Genomic DNA, 9,997 nt, shown 5'->3' on the forward strand with positions numbered 1-9,997 from the left:
ATCAAGATAGTGGTGGGGTTTTTCTTGTTTTTTGTTTTTTTTTAATGCGGTTCCATAAATCTGTCTGGATTCATTCTGGACTGGACCCAGTTTTAATGAAACCTTTATAAACTTAACAAACTTGGCTCAAATACTGATGAAAAGTTGCCCTGAGATGCATCACATTTTGATTAAAATCTAGCTGTAGCCCTACTATAATTATTAAGCATATCTAACTGTCTTCAGTAGCAAACTTAAAGTGACCTAAGAAAAGCACTTCTACTATAAACAAATACAGGGATTAAAATGAGTTTTGTCTGAGCATTCAGAGCTTCCTTTACTTGCTCTAGGTGTAGTTGCCAAGATCTGACTTTTATATTTTTTTCCACAAAACACTTTTTTCCATTACAAATACATATGTTTATCTTTGTATTATAAAGTGGGAAGTATTTTTATTACTCCTATTATTAATCCAAGTAATCTTTTGTGTTTCTATAAGAAATTCACTAGCGTAGAATCAAAACATTTTTCAGTATAGAATTAACCTTTCCCATATGCAAAAAGTGTATGAAACTGCATTCAATGTAAATAGTAAGAACTATCAGCATTACTCTATGTAATATCCTGATACTTTATAGTCCTTTTGGACTTGAGCATATCAACCATACTTCAGAAGCCTTAATAAACTTGTGTAAATGTTTTCTTTTGCAATGATTTTCAGAGTTTCCAGTAACGATCATTTATTAATCTCCTGTGATTTGTACTGCATGGATTGAGTATTATCAAGGAAAATAAACTGTTTTTGTTTTATTTCTTTAAAGCCTTTTCTAAAAGAATTCTATTCAAAATTTACATGTTGGATCAAATTCTGCCCCTAGCTACATATCTGATAAAATGCCATTGACTTTATTACAGTCCGCTTTGAATCTGGCATAATTCCATGTACTCCAGGCTGCCAGTATAACTAAGGAAGGAAAACTTGACTGAATATGTTTTGCTTCAGAAAGAACTGCATTATTTATTCTCAGTGAGGAAAATGTGTAGATCATTCCAAAATTAATGCCTCCTGTTTATTTCCAAGGAACCTACAACAGATAAAAAGAGCACAAGGATACTGTATGATAGAGAGAATTCCCAGCTAAAAACACCATTTTTTAACATAGTCATCACCATTAGCCAATTTGTGTGGGTGAGCTGATTGAGATAATTTTAATCTCAGAATCACAGAATCCTTGGAGTTGGAAGGGACCTTTAAAGATCATCTAATCCTATTCCTCTGCAATGAACAAGGACATCCACAGCTAGATCAGGTTGCCCAGAGCCCAGTCCAGCCTCACCTTGAAAGTTCCCAGGGACAGGGCATCAACAACATACCTGAGCAACCTGTTAAAGTGCCTCACCACCCTTGGTGTAAAAGATTTTTTCCCTATATTATCTAATCTAAATCTACTCTCTTTAAGCTTGAAACCCTTTCCCCTTGTTCTGTCACCACAGACTGTGCTAAAGAGTCTGCCCCTTCCTTCCTGCAGCTGCTCTCAGGTCTCCCCACAGCCTTCTCTTCTCCAGGCTGAACAACCCCCGCTCCAAGCCCATCCTTTAGGAGAGGTGTTCTATCGCTTAGGTCATTTCTCTGGCTCTCTTCTGGATGCACTCCAAGAGATCTATGTTTCTCCTGTACTGATGACTGGAGGCAGTGCTCCAGGTGAGGTCTCACCAGTGCAGAATAGAGGGGCAGGATCTTCTCCCTTGATCTGTTGGCCAAGTTTCTTTGATGAAGCCTAAGATACAGTTGGCTTTCTGGGCTGCAAGGGCACATTGCTGGCTTGTGTTCAACTTCCTATCCACCAGTACCTGCAGGTCTTTCTTGGCAATCCTTTCATCCGCCAGCTTGTCTTGGCAACAGGGGTTGCCTTGACCCCTTGGCCTGGGCCAAATCTATGTGAGAGCAAGGAATTGAAGAATTGAGAACTAAATCTACAGATTATTGCTGTGTGCTTACCCTGTCATAAAACAAAATCTACTTTGTTTTGGCATAATCAGTGAGGAAAAAATTATTTAATTCAACTGGAATATATTCTGGGAATTAATCTGGCAGCTTTTCTCTCCAACTATCAAGACTGCAATTTTCTCTTTTTATTATTATTGTAATTAATGCTGATTTTACAAACTATTGTTCTCCAAAAAGTACCAAGCACCTTGAAATTCAAGATAATGTAATTAGAATTAGGACTATTTGGACATTGTTCATAAGCATCAGATTAGTACAACTAGGCTTATAGAAAAAAGTTTGTAAAGTATTCATCTTTGAATTCACCATAGCAATTTAGAAATTCTATATCTGCTACATCTTCATTTTTCAAATGTTCTTTAACTTCTTAGAAGGCCAACTTTCATGGGAGCTTACATCTTATGTCGAATAAAACCAGAATGCATTCACAGCTGACTTCATGTTGAAAGCTTTTACTGTTCATTCGTTCACATAGAACATTGAACACGTAACATTCACCGCTCTCATGATAATAAGCTTGTTGGGACAGCAAAGGGATCTTTCTTTCTTGTTCCATTTGAGTTTATATGCCTTGTTAGCCACTTGAGAAATGAAGTTGGCATCGACAACCTCTTCTTTAAAAAACACCTAAGTCCCATCCTCTGTGGTCTGTCAAGAGTGATTTTGAAAGGATTTCTTTTGATCTTCAAAGAAGAAAGATTTTTATTCACGTCTTAAACTTATTTTAAAACCAAGTATCATTTCTAATTCTCATTTTTTTTTTTTTTCATGCTTGCTAAGGCTACCAACTGCTAGAACAAGACAGATGTACATGTTATGTTGGATTGAGAAGTGAAGCAGAAGCACACACAGATTTCACAAAAGGGACAAGGAAAATTTTTAATGCTTTTCCTTACAAGAAAAAAAAGCCACTAGTGTGTCTTAGAAAGTGGAGTATAAGCTTTCAGTGACAAATGAGTGAAACTTATTTTTCAGCTGGCCCAAAATACTGCAATAACTAACATCTGTAGGGAATAAAGAAAGATCAATATGTGGAAGTGCTTTGGTTATTAGAGAATCTGAAAAAGTAGTGTGATTCTCCTGTCACAAAAAGAGGCTGCCATCAGTTTACCTGAAAAATGGTATGTGTGTGTGTGTTCAGTGTTGTGAGACTAAAAATCCTGTTTTCTCACCTGGCTGCTTACCTTGTAGCTAACTGCTTTTTTTGTTGCTTCAGAGTTTAGCTTTTGTTGGCAAAACTGGATGAATGGGCTTGACTGGGTGGCAGTTACCAATTGCTCCTCAACAACTGCCTGCATTTGTTTACTGATTAATGCTTGTCTCTCACCTAACTGGGGATATGTGGTGACATTTATGACACAAGATCATATCAACATAAAAACATTCAGTTTGTGAAGGAACAGGCCAGAGGGAAATAGTCCAAACTTTTGAATCTGTGTGAACTGCAGTGTTTTTTGGCAGAGCCAGACCAGGTTTTCTTGGCTATCTTAATTAAGGCATTCAGAATCAAAGTACTTTCTATTGAAATAAAAGCAGAAACTTTCCTGGCTTAGACAGTTGGCTGATGTTACCCAAGATGGTCCAGTATCTGAGCCCACCCAGCTCATCTGAGGTGGCTGTCACTGTAGATGAGGTTTTTCAGACGAAAAGGCAGCTAGGCACTCTGAGGAGTACAGATTGCTGTATGAACTAAGAGTGCAACCTGTAGCTGGGCAAGAAATAAAACATCACAGAGATTACGTAGAGACCAATCTGAAGTATTACATTCAGTCCATTCCAAATGGAAAAATGGAAAATTGTGTCAGTTCATTTCCAACACGTTATGGTAAGACTAGTTCTGAATGTCCAAGTGAAAATGAATTTGTGGGCCAGTGCATGTGAGAATGAATATAAAGACAACAAAGATTACTACTTCCAGGTACTGATCTGTATACTCATTCACACAGAGTTCTGTCCTTATGGGTAAAATTATCCCAATTAATTTAAGCACCATAGGATTAGTAATATTACTAATAATATTAAACTTCAGTTATTTAGGTGTTAGAGGTATAATAATTTGTCATATCTGTACGAATTGTAACTATGAACTCATAATCCCAGGCCAAACATATTCTAAAAGAAATGCTGCACAAGATATTTAAATTCAAGCTGATGTATTTTGGATTTGTTCAAATTCCTCGGGCAGAAACTTTTATAACTTATTTCAGCTACACTCAACTGAAAACACTTTCTAGAACAAAACATTAATTTTAGTGATTTTTTTAAAGTATATTAGCCAGCGCACGAAGAAAAGGGTGCAAATCCAATTTGGATTTGGATTAGAGCATATCAAAAAAGATGGAGAAGTATCTTAGGAATTGCTTAGTTGTGGTGTAAGCCATGGTAAAAGATGTGTTGTAGGGGCTTTCAAAAGTTCTCAGAGACCATCATCTCTGTGATGGTAGACATGCAAGGTAGAATGCTCGTGTTGGAGCTAGCAGAAGGAAGAAGCAATCATGTCCTCCCCCTTTCTTGAGTTGTCTGGAGTTTAGTATCAGTGAGCAAGAACTTTCCAAAGCCTTCTCTCAGGAACACATTTTTTTCTCCCTTTTTACCTATCTCTCTCCCTAGAGTTCTCTTGGTTCATTGCTTTCTACTATGATTAGAGAAAGGGAAGCAAACAAGAGTGATAAAGGGAAGAGCAGATTATTTTTCCTGCTGTCTACTCTGAATCCTGAAAATCTACCAGCAGAACAGCTTTTCATTGCAGCACTAAGTTGATACGTCAAGGTCTGAGCAGGAGTCAGACCCTGTGCATTTTGTTCTCTCTCCATTTGATAACGAGGTGGTAAAGAACAAACGAGAGAAGCTGCCATATCTCTGTGGCCCTTCACTGCAGGAAGGCAGTATTAAAACAAATAAGTAGAATGTGTGTCACTCCCCAGTTTTGCAAACAGTCAGAAATCAGAATAGCTGGAGAGAAAGGTCATCAGATGAACTGACTGCAGAGCTGGAAAAGAGTGGCCCCAGGATCTCTAACTTTTCCTGTTTTCCTTGTTAAAAACTTGTAAGAAAGCTTATTAGGGGGAAAAAGATTAAAATCTCCTCAGTGACAATAGCTGGCAGCTACAGAGAAACTTCAAGTTGTGGTACTTCAGGGATCATGCAAATTGCTTTTTCAATGAGAGAAAAGGGTTGAGGTTTTTGTAAAATATCTCTTGAAGTGAAGATCACTGATGAATACTTTGAAATTGTTGTCAGATCACCAGCCAAATAGGAATTTTCCATCAAGTATTGATATTGCTGCCTGTTAACAGCAGTCTAATTAGTATCAGTAGTGCTAGGATTTATGTATGTCATCACTCTATCTTAAGAATTTTTCTGGAATTGTCAGGTGCAATATCCATCACTGCCAAGCATTTCACATATCTGTGAGTCTAGAATGTTTTCTGACTCTTTCCAAAAACTTACTCAGAAGAAAATCTGCGTATGTTTCAATTCATACCTCTGTTAAAATTAAGTAAAAAATGTGTGGTACCACTTTATATCATGCTATGAAGCTACAGGTCTCATTCTTGCTAATAAAATATAAGAGAGGGAGCCAAAGTGCAAGGGAATGAGCAAGCTGTTATTATAATAGTTACATACTCATGGAGTTACAGCTTTCAATTATTCTACCTCAAAACACATACCCCTCAAAATATGTTTGCTCCTTACTGCTGCTCTTCTGTAACTAAATAGCTGTTTAGAAAGGATATAATAGCTTTTCATATAGCTTTCAGGAGAAGTAAAATGTGTTTTGCATTCTTTTCCTAAAGACTCTAGAGAATCTCCTTGAGCAGTGACCAAGATGTTCGGCTAAGACATGTAGCTTTTGTCTACACCAAGTTAATTTTTCTCATCCAATTGCAGTACAGCTATGGTCCAGATAGGAATGCTGACTTTCATGAGTGGTATGGACATGCTTCTTCACACAGAACCTCTCCTGAGAAGCCCTAGGTGGTTCACTTGTCATTTAGAAAGACAAATAGTCTATTCTATTCAGTAGTATCTGGTATGGAATAATAGTAATTTAACATACTTGAGCTAAAGTAATTACCTTTCACTGTTTCACAGCATGAAATTACAGTCCACAATAATTTAGAAATATTGATTCTTTCAGGCATCTGATGTTAGGAATGTTTCTTCAATACATTATGCATACTGGAAGAAAGTAAGTTTTTACATGCTTATGTTGAGTGACTTCTTTTTAAACGCAGTGTCTACAGAGCTGTGTAGTTTGAGGCTTCCTAGCAGTTGCAGAGAAGTCACCTTTCAAATTTCTTGTATGTGCTCTTCATGTGTTACCATTTTTGTGTTTATATTTTATGAACTTTTGATACACAAAATATGCTTGTCCTCAAGATAGGCTCTTTTCATGTTGTGTTTTTTTTTTTTCTATGAGTTTTCTCTTTCTGTCTTATTGAAAGAAATCAGTTTTGCATGGAGAGCGCCATTAATAATGAAATGCAGTCTGTGTGCTTTTTAAAAGTCTATTTCTTCCTTATAAATAAATGGTAATTTGTTTTAAAGCGTCATTGCACACAGTGTTCAGCTGGCTCTCATGCATTCGATTATTTTAAATAAATGTACCATAAATGGAACAAGATCTTTCTAATTTGCAGATGATATGCAACATTTTTCAAAACTAAAAAAAAAAAAAAGGAAAAAAGAAAAACTGTAAAATTTGTTCTTAACTACATCTCATTAATGTGAAGTTGTTCAATGACCTGTAAAGATTAAAGAATTAGTGAATTGGTAAAATTATCAGAATGAAAAATCTGTATAATTTTGATTTCAATTTAAAAATCTGCTAAACAGTCTAGGAGCTTTAGAAAAGTATATTACTTTTTAATATCAGTTCTGCAAATGCCCTAGTATCACTGTTACAAATGGACTGAAATAAAGGCAACAAATAGTATGTTTAAATGTATAGTGTTACAACATTCTGTTTAAGCTGGTATTTTTTTTTCCTTTTCATTAAAACAACTGAAGACACTTAATTAAGTGACCACTCTGCTAAGTGGAGCAAAAATTAATATACATAAATGAATTTATGTGTGGGCAATGTTGCATAATAAAAAGTATGCTTTGAATAAGGAGTTGAGGAGAAAGAAAATAGTTTAACAAGAATCTTCTTCGAGACTCTTGCCTCCTGAAGTTTTAAAGTCAAGTATACATAGGATTTATTTTTTGGAAGAGTTCGAATTAAAATTTATGATAGAATTGTCTTGGAAATACTGCAGTCATATTTGTAGAAGTAATTTGTTCAAGTGAATCTTGGCTAGAGAAATAATCTTACTCTCCTGTAACTGTTTTGTGTTACTCAGCTTGTTGATACCAGACTGTTATGCAGAACTTAGTAAAGTTCTCCTTATGGCAAAATAAGTCAAAACCAGGGTGCATGAAGGACATTTATATGAAAATCAAAGGTGTGGAATATAAAGTTTAAAGAATGTTCCTTTGACACAAGATGATTGTACTGATTGTATTATCTTAATTATACACTGCCTTCCTGGGCTAGAACTTTGCCTTTTATTGCTTAGTGTTTGGAACAAGTTAGCAAAGAGGAGGAGTGAACTTCCTTCTTGAGCAAAAAAAAAAAAGAGTCCCTTGGTCTGTAGGTCCTTGGATGTTTCATAGCAATCTGTACAGTTATCCTTCCTGGGGCATAAGCTATTTTTTATGATGCAGTCTTCATTATGGCAATTATTCCACTTGAAGGCAGTTTCTCCATACTTTCCCTGTTATGTGGACAAATGTCAGAACAATGAATGTAAAGCTTTTACGTGTTGCCAATTTTCTCACCCCTGCTAAGGAGTACCTAAAGTATGTGGCAATGGGAAATCAGGCCTGCTCTGTGGATTTGGGTTTTCTGATCGTTTTTGTTTCATGTCTCTATTTGGCAGTGAAAAAGAAGCAACATCAGTGGTAAAGTGCTGAGTTCACAGAAGCTAACAGCAAAACTCCCTTGGCCTTACTGGGAGCCAGCATATTTTCTCTCGGTCATGAAATCTGTAATACTTACAAGACTATTGCCTTAAAGAATGCTCTATGCTTTTTGTGTTCAGATATCTGACTTTTCACTTGAACCACTGCTGCTGACTTCAACCCTGTTTATTATTCTTGCAGAGAAACAAAGTAGTAGGAAAACTGCAGCATCAGATTCATCCCTCCATGCACCTCTTGTGTGCTGGCGATGTTGAATGGTACAGAAAGAAGTCTGCAGCTGATGATGTTCAGGTTCAACTGAACTCCTATCCTCACTGAAGAAAAAAAAAATACAAAAAAACCTCCTTTATCCCCTGTGGTATTTTATTGGCAAGTTTAGCTCAGTAACGAGAGGGCACTTTGGGGAGTACAAAAGCTAGAATCCCCAAGGCCACGTATAAAGAACAGAACAGTAACGGCTCTTTACTATTTTTTACTAATAAACACACGTAACAGTAACTGCCATTACTTAATTACTGCAAAGCAGTTTTAAACAACTGGCTTAACACTGTATTAACACGGCACAAAAACAACTGCACTAGGAGTATCACTCGTTATTATTGGATACGGCCCTATTGAAGCCAATGGCATGAAATTAATAGGTGCAGGGTTGGGTCCTTTAGGTCCCTGTTGGTGTAGGAATTCATTGCCTCATGCTCAAGTTTTCCATTGCCTTACAGCTCCAGCAGGCTTATTTTCATTAACTTTCACAAGTGTTTCTATTTCTAAATATGGATGTGTGGGGTTTTTTTTGTTTTTTTTTTTTTCTTTCATGATACCTATGGTGTAAGAGAGCTTAATTATTTTAACTGGTGCGTTTGTCTGGTTCAGCCTCTAGTTAACCCTGGAAGCGAGTAACTACAGATCAGCCTCTATCTTCAACTCATAAAGCTATCATTGCCAGATGGTAGATTAGATGTCAGTGCTTAGAATTTCAGATACACTGCAGCAGAGTCCTGTAACTGCTGAAAACTGCTTTCTGAGTAGTTCTGCGTGCTTCTGTGTAGTTCTAGCTTCTCTTTACCTGTGAGTTTTATTCAACTGTTTTCTTCATCTACTAGCTCGTTTTTGGAAGCACTCGGTGCATTCTGTGAATATACTCTCTACCAAGATACTTGGTTTTTGTGAGAGCAGTGGAGATGGAGAAGCCCCATTTGCATTCCATCAGTGACACATTTTATATCCTCAGTGCTGCTAATCTCAGAGAAATGGGGAGTCCACATAGAAAAGTAAATACTTAGAAGGTATGCTTTTTCAACAGCGTATGCTTTTCTAAAGGACATATCTGATGCAGAGAGAATGAATAAGAAAGAAGGATTGGTAATAGCTAGCAGAAGGAGATGTTTTGAGGCACTAGAAATTCTGGACTTCAGAAGGGATCTATGTTATTTTACCATTGAGTGACATTTTTGTGATAAAAGATTAAATAATAACTTCTTTTTTTTCCTGACTGTCAAAAGCTCATGCAACGTGCACTGATAAAAACTGCTTTACAGTTTTTTGTCCTGTGATATTTTGAACATTCTTCTGCTTTCACTTTCTTTCAGAATGTTTTGATGCAATGCTGCATGAAAGCCTTTCCTAATTACAGGCAAAGCTTGTAAATATCGTGCAGGGCAGTCTTCTACCTGAAATTGGTGGTCTTGAAAATATGTTTTAATAGAAAAGACAAAGAGATACATGTAAGTTAAGTCAGTCTGTGGTATGATGAGGCAGAGAAAAATGAAGTGCCACAAGGTTCAGTTTTAGGATTAATTTAATTCACTTTATATCATGGCGATCAGGAAAAAATATGCCAAAGATTCAAGCAAAGGGTAGTCAAAGTAAAGAAAGTGGGCAGTATAATTAGGAATGACTTGAATATATTAGCTAAATAAGTTGAAGGCAATTTATAGTCTGAATATTGAGCTGTACAAATCTAGAGACAAATGAGTAGAAGGAATGCAGTACTGAGAAACTGTTTCTTGTTTTTGTGCTTCTAAGGCAGAAAATTCTGTAAAA

General features: G+C 36.5%; 1 long non-coding RNA gene across 1 annotated transcript in view; it reads left to right on the top strand.

The window, feature by feature from the left end:
• The window catches only part of LOC125694493 (uncharacterized), a 33,498-nt gene extending 25,254 nt beyond the window's left edge, over positions 1-8,244 (top strand). The window contains exon 3 of the long non-coding RNA XR_007377585.1: positions 8,138-8,244. This is a non-coding gene — a long non-coding RNA (uncharacterized LOC125694493). The remainder of the gene's footprint in view (positions 1-8,137) is intronic.
• Positions 8,245-9,997: the final 1,753 nt, after the last annotated feature.

Source organism: Lagopus muta, chromosome 6 (genome assembly GCF_023343835.1).
Source record: "Lagopus muta isolate bLagMut1 chromosome 6, bLagMut1 primary, whole genome shotgun sequence".
NCBI classification, from domain to species: Eukaryota; Metazoa; Chordata; class Aves; order Galliformes; family Phasianidae; genus Lagopus; species Lagopus muta.